The sequence below is a fragment of the Ischnura elegans genome, chromosome 1 (genome assembly GCF_921293095.1).
Source record: "Ischnura elegans chromosome 1, ioIscEleg1.1, whole genome shotgun sequence".
NCBI lineage: Eukaryota > Metazoa > Arthropoda > Insecta > Odonata > Coenagrionidae > Ischnura > Ischnura elegans.
In genome coordinates, this window is record NC_060246.1 from 103,691,896 (window position 1) to 103,705,180 (window position 13,285).

General features: G+C 39.7%; 1 long non-coding RNA gene across 3 annotated transcripts in view; it reads left to right on the forward strand.

Moving 5' to 3' along the window:
• Positions 1-13,285, forward strand: part of LOC124167528 — a 45,610-nt gene that overhangs the window by 11,499 nt on the left and 20,826 nt on the right. For 2 of the 3 annotated variants that reach the window (XR_006866710.1, XR_006866709.1), the window contains exons 2-3: positions 11,701-11,903; positions 12,572-12,753. The exons of the other annotated variant lie outside the window; for it this stretch is intronic. This is a non-coding gene — a long non-coding RNA (uncharacterized LOC124167528). The remainder of the gene's footprint in view (positions 1-11,700; positions 11,904-12,571; positions 12,754-13,285) is intronic. 3 annotated transcript variants of the gene reach the window in all.

Consider the following 13,285-nt stretch of genomic DNA (forward strand, 5'->3'; position numbering starts at 1 on the left):
ATTTGAAGCCATTTCACAAATGTGGGTCCACCTTTTGGCTGGCCGGAAGCCAAACAATTGAAGCCGCGATAAATATAATCATGTAGAATTTAGTCATATTTTAGTAGAGAAACACGTTTTTCTCAATTGAACCCATTTTTCCCGCAATATTAAACTTGTTTTTTGCGGAAAAAATTATGTGATACAACCTCCCAGGACCCCAACTCTCCCCCACGTGAAATTGGGTGAGAATTTCCTCGACCCTTCCCCCCCCCCCCTAAACGCCTCACGTAATCCCCCTTAATGTGACCCGTATTTAAAATGAGAAACATTATTTTCACCATCAGCAACCAAACTGATTTATCCCCTCTGATGATGCTTTTGCACGGTAGACAAGGAAAATACTAAACGATTTTAATTTCTCCAGGTGAATACTATTGATGAATTCTTCTCAGGTTCTCAGCCAGGTCAATTCTTTCGAATAAGCCGACGTTTCGAGAGACGACTTGTCTCCCATATTCAAGGCTGTGTTACTCTTTGAAAGTCCAATTTCAAACTGAACCGATACGACCGTTTACCGAGGACAACAATACGGCTCAGGTGTCGTCCGATTGGCTGTAGGTCTATTGAAGTTCTTCATGTTCTTCCCTTATGTTTTTTATACAGCTGATTACAGGTCTCCATGCATTGATAAGATGAAAGCCGGTGTCCTGATTGGAATTTGTGGTATTGAGGCGGATCTCTATTGCTTCCTTGATTAAAATAAAGGAAAATGCTGCTTAAATTAGAGTAGACCAAAGAATCGGGATAGCAGTTTATAAAATATTAGGGAATAGTTATCTAAGTACAAAAAAACATCTTCATGAAATCCTTTTTGAACTGTGTTGACGCGGGATAAAACACAGGGTACATATGCCTAGGGGCCCACAGCACAAAAAAATCACAATCAGAAAAACTGAAATTTATAAGACACGACGTTGGTTGGGGACCCGCATCCTTTTCCACATCCTACCTTAACGTCCTGAAACAGAAAATATTTACTGGGACGGTCCTCCCCCTTCCCTCAAACTATGTCAATCAGCCCTACATTCCTCCCCACCCGCGAGGCATGCACCGCAGGTTGAACCCGTAGGCCTACAGGGGCCTACAGATCCTAAATCCGTCGCTGCTACTTGGCCTGCGCAAGTTAAATGCAGTCACATACTTCTGTTGAATGCGAACCCTTGACTCGACTGCCAATGCTGTTTCATCACGTAACTAGAAGTCGAGCCCTGTGGCGGATACAGATGGGATGGGATACAGATGGGCCCAAGGGGATGCGCCCCCCCCTTTTCGGGGCCAACCGTATTGCCAAACATAGCATAACCACAATTGTAACTTTTTTATATCATAAGATGGCTTTGTCTTGAATAAGTGTAAAATCACTTTAATTAAAAATTTCTGAAGCTCTGCATATGACTTGATAATATTTTATTACGATAAAAGTAAAGACAACTCATGATATATTTTGCGCCCCCCCCCTCCTTTGAGTTTTTTCTGTATCTGCTACTCCCTTAAATTTTATACTTTCTTTTCGCCTCTGATAAATTCATTCCTCTTTTTCCAAAACTGTACAGAAAAATTGTAAAAGGAAGTACTGATATCGAGGATGTAGAAGAAAAGTCCTCTGTTTTTAGTGTTTAAATCGGATCATTTTTTTTTAATAAGCGCCTGCCTACTGTACCGGCATCATTCATTTGTGCTGACCGTCCTGTGCACACGAGTATATTGTGAGCGAGTGTTCTTTAAATTCAAATTACGAAATTCTAGGTTAAATAGCACTTTGTCTCAAGAATATTATGAGAAATGTTTACGTATATTAAGACTTTTATGTTTTCTAGGTAGGCAAGAATACAATCTTGAACATTTCATGCTCTCTTGGGCATTAAATCCCCTCGTAAATGTTTTATCTCACTATTTTAAAGGGGTAATTAGCCTTTTCCGCGTCACCTCGCCCCTGTTCGAAATCATCGCCCAACTCGAATGTTTCAGAGATAGCCTTGGTGATTTTTATCCCTATTCCTTTCTTCCTAATCTAGATGTGTACTTTTACCATTGTTGACACCGTCATTTAGCCTATAATAATAATTTAGCCATGTTGGAGGAACGTGGTGACCAACCGCACTACACTACTGATCGGAGGGTCCCAGGATGAGATCCCGGCTTGCGCCTTCGGATGCCTCCAAACAAAAATACTTGAGGTGTGATGTAGCCCAGGGAAAGAAACTGGCGGCCCCTCTAACCTGAATGTTTGAAACAAATAAAAACTGAGATTTAGTACGAGGTGAGCTCTACTCTCACCTCTCCGAGCCAACCTCCGGGTTGAATCACTGAGTGTGAGTGCAAGTGTCGTAAAGTATTGTAACCATTGAATACGTCAGGTGAATTATGGAAAAGGCGACGGCAATATAAAGGACGAAATGAGGTTGGAGATATCACTATCACGATCATTGAATTTTACCGCTAAAATGATCCCCAAGAGGTCATAGGCTTCATTTCACCTTCAAAGTAAAACAACTCGTTTTCCTCTAGTTACTCGGAGGTGTAAGGTCGTCCTATTATCCTCTAAGGTCAAAGGTCTTTCTGATTCTTACTCTATTGGGAAGGCGTTTGATCATTGCGCACCAAACGGATGGAATTAAATGAATTGCTTTTCGCATCCCTATTTTGGGTTCTTTAACCGGCCTATAACTATTCTTTTCGGTCTCGATTGGGAGGAAACATCGAAGGAATTTTCAAGAGATAAATTTCTTAAGATTTTTCAAGAGATAATAATGAAGGCTAAAACGAAAAAATAGATTCTTTTTACATAACATAATGATAACCTGTACCCCACGCCTCAATTGAGACGGAATACCTAATGTCTCAGTTTACGTGACTGACAAAGAGGATTGAAATACGGCTACAAATCCCCCGCATTATTGCCTAAATCATTAATTCGGCAGAAAGCAGATAGCTTTGAATTAAAACTTAAAATAGCCCAGTAATCACATTTGGGTATCACCGGAAAATCTTCAAGTTTCAACTCATTCTTACGCATCATTTAACCATACACTTCTTTTCCAGGCTTTATGAGTATTCCCTTAGGCATGTCGCCCCTGACATAGGTTGAGAATATGACGAAGATTTCTTTGTATAAACCGAACGCGAGGAGGGTAAGATAAATTCTGCGTCGTAGTCACAACTTGCCTCCTTCTGGCCTCTCGGAGCTCAAGAACTTGTCGTCAACACAGCTCTGCAAAATTTATCTTGCGTGCCCTATTTAATTTCATATTTAGCTACAAACGTATTATCTCAGCTTCCACACACAATTGACATTCCCGATATATGGTACAAACTGTTACTTTTCCTAGTATTATCATTGGAATGGGGAGGCAGAAAATTTTGTCAATAAAAATTAAAGTGATTCAGACAATTTGAACCAGAATAGTCTTGTCTAGCATTGCCGATAATAGATGATTTCACATAGACGTCTCCTTAAGTTCAAGACGCTCTCTTGACTTACCAGCATCCTACAATCTCTGTCTCATTCTGATAATAAAACGCAGCGCTTCAAGAAGAAATTGAATTTATGACACTTACAGCACTGATTCTCGAGTGATTTCGTACTCCATTGTTTGCCCAGTAATTACCAATATTTGCTCATCTGAGAACGATCTTTGCTGGGTACGGTGGGCAATAAACGCAATCCGTTGGGCCACAATGGTAGGGGTGTTCCATTATTGCTGAGGTTTTATTTCTCTGAAACTCTGGTAAGTGATATTTCACGTGACGTGAGTTGATGTTGACAATATCCGGTCCCATTATAAACACCGCGGATATCGATTAGTACTCCGATAATTATATAGGAAGCGCCTCGATTATCGTACTGAAGAGATAAATATATCTATATTTACCATAACATAACGATGTAATTCAATGAGTTGCGAAAGGGATACTCTTAGAAATGTTGAGCAGAGGTTTGATGTCTCAAATAATGGTGAGCTACTTCTTATTCGCAGCTTACTTTTTTCTTTTGTTTGAATGATTTATTAGATTGAGAACGTAAAGATCCTGGAATTATATGTATTATTGAATGAAGTTGAACATTTATCTGAGAGTAAACTTAACCACGACAATTATTTAGAAGATAATACGGATATAAAGAGATTCCCCAAAGTAGGTAATGCAAGCCTTTTTTCCATTCGTTTTTAACGTCTAAGTAATAAAAGAAAATTCATTCGTGCACTTAAACAGGGAAGGCTGGGGATTATTATTATCCCTAATAAAAGAGTAAACTGGGGATAATTGATAAAGTTTCAGATTTAAGTGGAAAGTTTTAGTGGAAATATTTCATACCGCGTAAGAAAAAAGTTTAGACTAAATGCAACTGAAGGTGGCTCAGTGAATACCCACATGACAAGAATGAAGTCCAGTTAGTGAATTCCTATCGAAAAAAAACCCGAGCCTAGATATTTTTAATGACCAATGAAAGCTATTTTATGCCATCTAAAGCGCGTCAGACGTACATACTTTTTTAAACCTGACACGCATTCACAATCTACGAGCCACATACACGCGCAATTCACCGTTGAAAAACTCTTCGCCTCCGCTTACGTCAACTCCTCACCTGATGCTCAGGTAGAGAGCTGAGGCAATGATCAAAGTGATTCAAATGAAAATTCATTTCTATGGACTTAAACATGACGAGTCTTCGTTATTTATCCATCAACGGAATGATCTCTACCATTTTTACAACGAGTAGCATTATTGAAGATTCTAAAGATTTATTGGTATTGGTCACTTCTTGGAAATGAGACTTAAAAAACATACTAGCCGGAGAACACACCCCTATTACTGCTAGCTTACGATTGCATGACCTTTTTGTATATCATTTGCATTTGAGTTGCTGAGAGTTGAATGCATAATTGGTTATTGCTAGACATGAAATACAAGTATATCGAAAAAAGGAAATGTAAGAAGATAATCTGTGGTGGCCACCTCCACAAACTATCGTGGGAAGTCGCCACAAGGGATTAAGAATTAGGGGAGGGAGGCTAAATGCCCCAAAGCCCCCTACCTTTCCCTGGCTATATACCTGATTGAAAGGAAGATGTAGCCCTATTCAATTCAATGCCGTCACCTTTCGCCCTTACCGAGACGTACTAAGTTCCTAAGCATGTGATTGGTACATAAATTCCACGCTCTATAGATAGGCATAACAGATGCGATAATACATCTAATAGTTTATTAACAAAACCTTCCGGAATTGTGGACAAGCCATAGTTCTCAGGTGTTATCAACTATCAATTACGATTGTATCTCCAACTCGAAGCTGAGCTCTATCAAACTGAGTTCTTTTTTCACTTTTTACTGCCGAAGCACTTATATGGATAAGATTAAAATGTTTCCCAGAAGTTTCGCAACACATTTAACAGAAACAATCTCGGAATAGCGAAAGAGTACATTTTTACCGATACGATTCTCCACGGAGATAACAAAAAACTACATCTCTTGGTGAAGGCGTGCAGATTAACATTTCATCAAAGATACTTCCACGTAATTATTGTCTTTAATCTCTCAGGAAAGAATTATTTTGGATATATGAATAAAAGCCAGGGTCTGTCCTAAATATTTTTACGCGTAATCAGACGATATTTCGTAGAACCCTCCCCCTTCAACTATGGTGTCTGAAAGGCCGCTAGCACTGATGTCGTATTTTGTCGTTACATCTCTTCATATCTCTAATATTTGTTTTTCCTCACGCCGCTTTTGAAAATGTTTCCACTCTTTCTCAAGGTCCACTTACTTTGAGGTAATGCACCCACTCGGCGACCTATGGGCCCCCATAGGGGTACTCGACAACCCCGTACCGCCCCGAAATGATTTAGAAATAGATACTTACTTGAAACCCCTCTAAATATACCCCTCATCAAATTAACGCCCCTCCAACCCTCAAAAAATGTGTCTACCTCATTAGGGTGGAAACATAAATCGTTTATTCCTTGAACTGTCCCCGACGAATCCATTCCTTTCTAGGTAATGTTACGGTAGAGCAAACAATATTTTGGTTACTACATCTATTAGTCAAAAGTTACAGTTTTCGAATTGAATAACTCCATACGGAATTCTCAGACATTGAGAGACGGAGAGGTGTCACGGGGGTTACGAATTCCCTCCCCAAAAGAGGAAGCTCTGCACTTGAGAGCTCTGAAGAAAGAAAAATCTGAGCGTCTAAAGGCCGTTCTACGCGAGGCAAGTCATTGCCCAACCTGACGTACGTACGAAGGCGCCATCGAAATTGCGTCGTGTAACAGGGGTGCAGCTAGGAATTAAGGCTAGGGGGGGTTTTAGGCGCAACTAGACCTGGGGTGTGTGGTATACCCGCCAGGATAAGCGGGAGGTGCGGGGGCCCTACCCCAGAATTTTTTTTTAAGATAAATGATCCAAAATTGTGAGTTTTATGCCTTTCTGAGGGATATTTCATTAATCTTTGCACTCTTCTATAAGTATATTAATCAAATGAAGTAAAATGGATTATACTTAAAAGTTTCTATGAGCTCTGGGGGGGGGGAGGGTGTTTATCCCCCAAACCCCCCACTCGCTGCACCACTGCTAAAAGCAGCATTCATGTGTTCTAGCAATTCACTGCAAAGCAGTGCTAGAACACATGCGGGACGGCAAAATGGCCCCTGCTCTGATTCCGAGCTCGCATTCTTGCAATTTCAACAAATTTTTTTCCGATAGATGATGCAATGGTAACCATGAACATTCAGAATATTCTCGTGAACTGAGCAAAAATGCCCCTAATTTCTTCAAATAAATAAGTATAAGCAGTGAAAATCATAAGTTGGGAGAGAATAAATGCCTGAGTGCCTATATGCAGTGGCGGCTCGTGAGTCAAATGCTGGGGGGGGCGCACTCTACCGGGGGAGGGGGGGGGGGGGTCATAATTTTTTTAATATTTCGTGTATTTTATTAAGTTTTTACGGCAATCTAGGAATAAAATTTTGTGATGCCATATGTTCCGTTTTTGTCAACAAAAATACCTAGTTTTCCTAATAAAGTTTGATTAATTTGAAGTTAATAAATACTAAATGCAGTAGACTCTCGGTCATACGGATCGGCTTAGTCCGGACTCTCGATTATACTGATCAATGATCTTGAAGAATAAAAATATATTTGCTGCGATACTTTGCAAATACAAACGAAAATACGTAACTTTAGGTTTTAGCGCCTACATTATTCGTGCGGATATGCCCGCAATACACTTTATGTTGTTCGTTTTGCAAACATAATGCGTTATTTGTCAAATCTATTCAACATTTGCAAAGATTTAGGTAGCAATGACATTTGTAACACCTGAGGAGGGAGGGGAGTGTCACTGACTTCCACTAGGTAACAAACACTACTAGAATGCGCGCGCTTTGCTATTGCAGATGTAAACTTTGATTGCGGTGTTCGCGTTGCTACTTGAATACAGTATGATTTAAAATCAATAATTAAACATTTCTCACACATTTTTAACAAAATCTGAAATACTCACATGTCTTTAGTTATATTGCAGAAGTCTTCTTTCCTTTTGTCCAGCGAAGTGATCAATTACACGTTCGTTGAAATCAGCGCCGGACAACAATTTCTTTCCGATTGAACACATGGCAAGGGAACTAGCCTATAAATAAACAAGGGACTTAATAACCAAGGGACGACACAGAATGGGCCCACGAAAAATACGACCAAAAAGAACAAGGTGCCTGGACACAGATTTGGGGACAATTTTTCCCTATATTTCCCTAAAACAAAAACGAGCACTGTTGATTAATTCAAAATTGTCTTCTTGAATGTACACACAGCACTAAGAAACTTCTTAATCGGCAATTAAGCACAGTTAATTCCTCAAAAATGATGTCTGAGCTCATTTCACTCCGTTCTTTCCGAGAGTCTTGCCGTTACTAGAAGACTCAAGGGAGATAGAAGTCGTGGTCCACTAATGCTGATTCAGCTGAGGGACGAATTTAAGGTCAGCATTCAAGCAAACAAAAGACGTCACGGACCATCTCCTTGAGTCTAAGATTCATATGTGGTAAACACACGAAACGCCAACGGGTCGCACTTGGAATAACCATGTCTTCGAAATCATTGCCATGATATAATAGAATATAAATTCTAGATCGTAAAAGAAGACGACTCTGAGCCACAGATAGGAGCTGTAAGGATCTCCGCACTGATATGAACTCTTCGAAGCCACTTAAATCAGACCCAAGTGGACATTTTCCGTCAGACAGCTACCGCTCTGCCGCTGAGGAATTAGGTGAACATGAACTAATAGAACAAGGACCGCTAGAAAAATGATGAACCTACACACAAAAGGTGCATTTTACGCGGAACTTCTTGGCATTCATTGAATTACTCCATTTAAAGTCACGTTTTACTGGCTAAATCATGTTTAATCCTTCACCCTATCACGCACGCACCTATTTCTTAAATTATAAATCAGTGGGGAATGTTAACTGATTTTTCCTAATACTGCAGGTCTTTTGATAAATTTATCTGAAAAATAGGTACCGCGTTTCTAAACATCGGGAAGATATGAATACATTGTTCAGGCCTAAACATTATAATATTAGTTTCCCCCAGGTTCTTGAAATTCGTAATCGTAATAGAACTGTGGCAAATACTCGAGAATAGTTTTCCTACATCAATACGGCCTTTAACTGGTTGGATTTTATGTGTTCCGGAATTCAAGCACCAAAAAACGCAAGCATAATGGGATACTTTATTTTCTGTAGCAATACCTACCAGTAATTAAAAATTAAAATCGTATAACTACACCCAGTACAGTGACCATTCTGATTCCGTACGTCCCTTTTCTGTGGCAGCACCAAGTAGACGTCAGATTATACGCCCGCCGGCCTGCGCAGCGATATCAACTCACACGTCGCTCTGCGCATTTTCGGACGACGTCCCAAGACTTCCATAAGACACAACGTTAGACGCGTCATAGCACCAGCGGCCCCCACCACTACCACTCTCCATATAACTGCATGGGGATGGATTGGGACGTTCTGGCCAGCGCCCCACAGCTACAAATACGAACTTCTCGCGCTATTTCTTTTCGTGTTTTTCCAACACTTTCGATGTATGCGACTGAAAAAACACTTTGATTAATTAGATGTATAATTATAAGTTAATAGATATTTGTTTTTTTTACTTTTTCAAATATTTGGGAGGGGCGGCGTCCGAGAGTCCTTATGGGCAAGCCGCCACTGCCTATATGAAATATTTGGTTTGCTAACTTTGAGTGATTTGCCGATCATGGTGCCTTGAATAATGTCTCGCGATACTAAGATGAGAGGTGGTTAAGTAAACGCAAGGAAATATCCTTAGAATATTATATTTTGCACAATTATGTACACCTGTTACATTAAGTATTGAACTATAGGAAGGTTTGTGACGCATAAGCTTTCTTATTCTGCCATACTGGTAGTATACTGCTGGGATGGGTAGTGCATAATGGGGGGCTGAGCCATGGGCGAACCCAGCAAGGGGCAGGAGGGGGCAGCTGACCCCCCCCCCCCTCCCCCCAGAAGCAAAAATCGCAAATATTTTTAAGGAAACTTATATTTTTCAAGCAAATAATTTTAAAATCTACTAAAGAGCTGCTACAGTTTCCTTAAAAATATTGATTTCATTCACCTTTTCCATGCTTAAATCTTACCTACAACTTGAACAACCATGGCTGTCCCTACCTCCCCCCCCACAGTTTTGATCATGGGAAATTATGGTACCAAGTACATTCTGGGAGATACATATCAATGGCTAAGTTCTAACTACACGTATCTCAAAATTTGGCTGGTTTGACACAGGTAACTTAAACAAAGTTTAATAACATTGAAAAATAAAATTTAAGCAAAATACAACTCATACATTTGCCAACAATTTGTTGGCAAATGTATGCTTCTTTTTCAGTTTTCAGAATTTTTGGTTTTCAATATTAGCGTACAATTAGAAAATATCAATCGTTTTTTTGCTCTCCTGAAAAGTTGCTATTTTTGAGATATGTGTTGTTAGAACTTAGCCATCGATATATCTTATTTTCAGCAGTGTCACGGGATCGCTTTCGGTGTCGGCAGTGCTGACCTTTCTACTGTGATCTGAATTAGTTAAAAGAATTGCATGAGAGCATGGCCACGGCATACAATTATACTACAGCATATACATAAATTTATAATTTGTACTTACAGTAAAAATCACTTACAATGCTCCCCCAAAAACCACTGTTTCCAGTGTACCAAGGGTCTGTTGGCCTTGTCCCCCTAAGTCATAAACATGTTTTTTTCCTACCTGTGGGTAACTTTTAGATGACTTTCTGATGGACTTCCCCGCTGATGCATATCAACAGCGCAACTTAGAGTGATGAACATATCCTCCAAAAATTATTCCATCCTCAATTTTCGTTGCAAGAGAGAAAATTCAATTCCTGAGAATCCCAACAGCTTTACTTCAAGCAAACACATTACTAGTTATGCTGTCATCCAATAAATTTGGGGTGAAATTTAGTTTTATAGGTTTTTTCTTTGTTTACCATAAGTGTCCCATGGTAAACAAGGGTTGCCGATAACACAGGTATAAACTTCTTCCATCAAGACCCACGTTACAACCGGACTATATTCCAATACAGAACGTCATGGGGTGTTCTTAATTAAAAAGTTTTAACATAAACTCATATTGATCTTGCCTCCCTATTATAATCTGGCTCTCATCCGGAAGCTTTGCCATGGTATTTCTGAGATGCATTTGTTGTATTGCTCCACTTATCTGAAAGTATCAGATTAAGTAGATGGCGATTTTTAGACATTAGAAGTGTTCTAAGAATTGCCAATGACATAGCCGTTATAGCAGAAACAGAGACGGATTTGAAAAATATTCTGGTTAATATGGGTAGGGTAATGGGTAGATATCAACTGAAAATAAGCACGAAGAAAACCAAGATCTTAGTATGCAGCAGAAGAGAAGAAGTCAAGACTAACATTAAAATAGGGAGGCAAAAACTGATAGAGGTGGATGAATTCTGTTATTTGGGAAGCAAGATAACCAATGACGGGAGAAGTAAGAAAGAAATTATCAGCAGAATAGCCCAGGCGAAGAGAGCTTTCCACCAAAAGAGAGACCTGCTTACAGCAGGAAACTTAAATATGGAAGTAAAGAAACAATTTATAAGAACCTACATTTGGAGTATGCTCCTACACGGAAGTGAGGTATGGACAATGACCGCAGCGGAGAAAGCAAGGATAGAGGCCTTCGAAATGTGGTGCTACAGAAGAATGATGAAAATCAAATGGATCGACCGAGTTAGTAACGAGGAAGTCCTAAGAAGAGTAGGAGAGAAGAGAAGCCTCATGAAAACCTTAATAAGAAGACGGAACAACCTTATAGGCCACATCTTGAGACATGATGGCCTGATGAAGACAATCGTCGAAGGGCAAGTGGAAGGCAAGAATGGAAAAGGAAGACCTCGAACAAAATATATGGAACAAGTAAAGAGAGATGTGAAAGAGAAGAAATACATAGGTGTGAAAAGATTAGCTGTTAGGAGAATAGAGTGGAGAGCTGTGTCAAACCAATCCTAGGATTGTTGACCAATGACGATGATGATGATGATCAGCATATGTATTTGAATTTAATTTATAACTTTTTTTGCAGAAGCAAGGAAGCTTCATGAAGCCGACAATTTCAACATTCATTGCCAACTTCAAAATCAGCCGTGAGTCTTTGAAGATTTCGAATCCCACAGACATTCAGCGTAAAATATTCAGGGAGAGAGGATGAAAAATATTCCCTCCCTGGTTGCGTAAGCCAGGTAGTCACAAACGAAGGATTCAAGACTATAATCGCCATACATCAAGGTAATTTGGGACTCTCTCTTATGTGCTTGTTGTCTCAGCAACATTTATTTACCCCATTTGCTAGGAATAAGATTATTATTATTAAGTATTATAGCGATTAAGGTAGGCTTCCATGGAGTACTTATGAAGCATTGTGGGACCCTCCCCTTCCTTCAAGCACTTCCCTCTTCAAATCACTGTTAGGTCAGTTCAATACACTGTCTACCAGGGGCGCAGCTAGGAATTAAGGCTGGGGGGGGTTTAGGTGCAACTAATACCGGGGTGTGTGGGGGTATGGAATACCCACCAGGATAAGCGGTAGGCGCAAGATTAATAAATTGCGGAATTTAAGATAAATGATAATTTTCACGCCTTTCTGAGGGATGTGTTGTTAATCCTTACACTATTCTTTTATCCAATTAAGTAATATCAATCCAATTAAGTAAAATGAATCAAACTTATGAATTTCTCTGAGATCTGGCGGGGGGGGGGGGGGTTTATCCCCCAAAACTCCCCCCTCGCTGCGCCACTGCTGTCTACGTCCCCTTCTCATTTTATCTAAAAATCCTTTTCTTTTCCTTCCTCTGCCTCGTTTACCAAACATTCTTCCCTCTAATACTGTTTTCAACTGGAATAAGATTACGCATCCATACTTTTTATTTCCTAATATGAGCATGATTTTACCCCAGGAGCATAGATTTTCTTAAAAATATCCACTAGAATTGAACCTCAAAGGAGATTTTAAACAGGAAAAATCATTTACCTGACATGGATTTAAAGCCATATTTTCTGAATTTATTGGTCAGTCAGCAGCCACCCCTTCCAGCCATCTTCCTCCGATGCAAGGTCCCACGGGAGCTTACCAAACAAGGTACACACTTTTTCTCACTTCCATGTTGTAGCACAGAGAGGGGGTTGTGCTCAATAAGGCTGCAGGTTTTTACAAACCTAAAAAAAAGGATTTTCTTCTTCTCATTTACTTTAACATAGCATTATAAATCAAGAAAAGTGTTAGGCATGTTTCATTTCCAATAAAACCACTTACAATTTAAAATAAAAACAGTCACCATGAAGGTGTCCATCAAGGTGCTCTCACTCCTGTAGGAAGGTTTCGTGGGGAACTGTTAATAAACCACTGTCAGAGTGAGAAATAGCTTCACTATTCTGCAAAGAAAACTTATAAATTAACAGCACTGCCTGATATTTGCAAAATCTATGCACCTCCAGGTAAAAACCATATAAAAATAAGCATTGCATAGAACAAGTAACTTACAATTGGTATGAAGTCACGTGCATGGGAGCATAGTTATATACAGTGCAACCTCGATAGAACGACACCCCACGGGGCACCAATAAACACTCGCTATAGCGAATTGTCCCTTTACCGGAGGTGGTGCAAATAA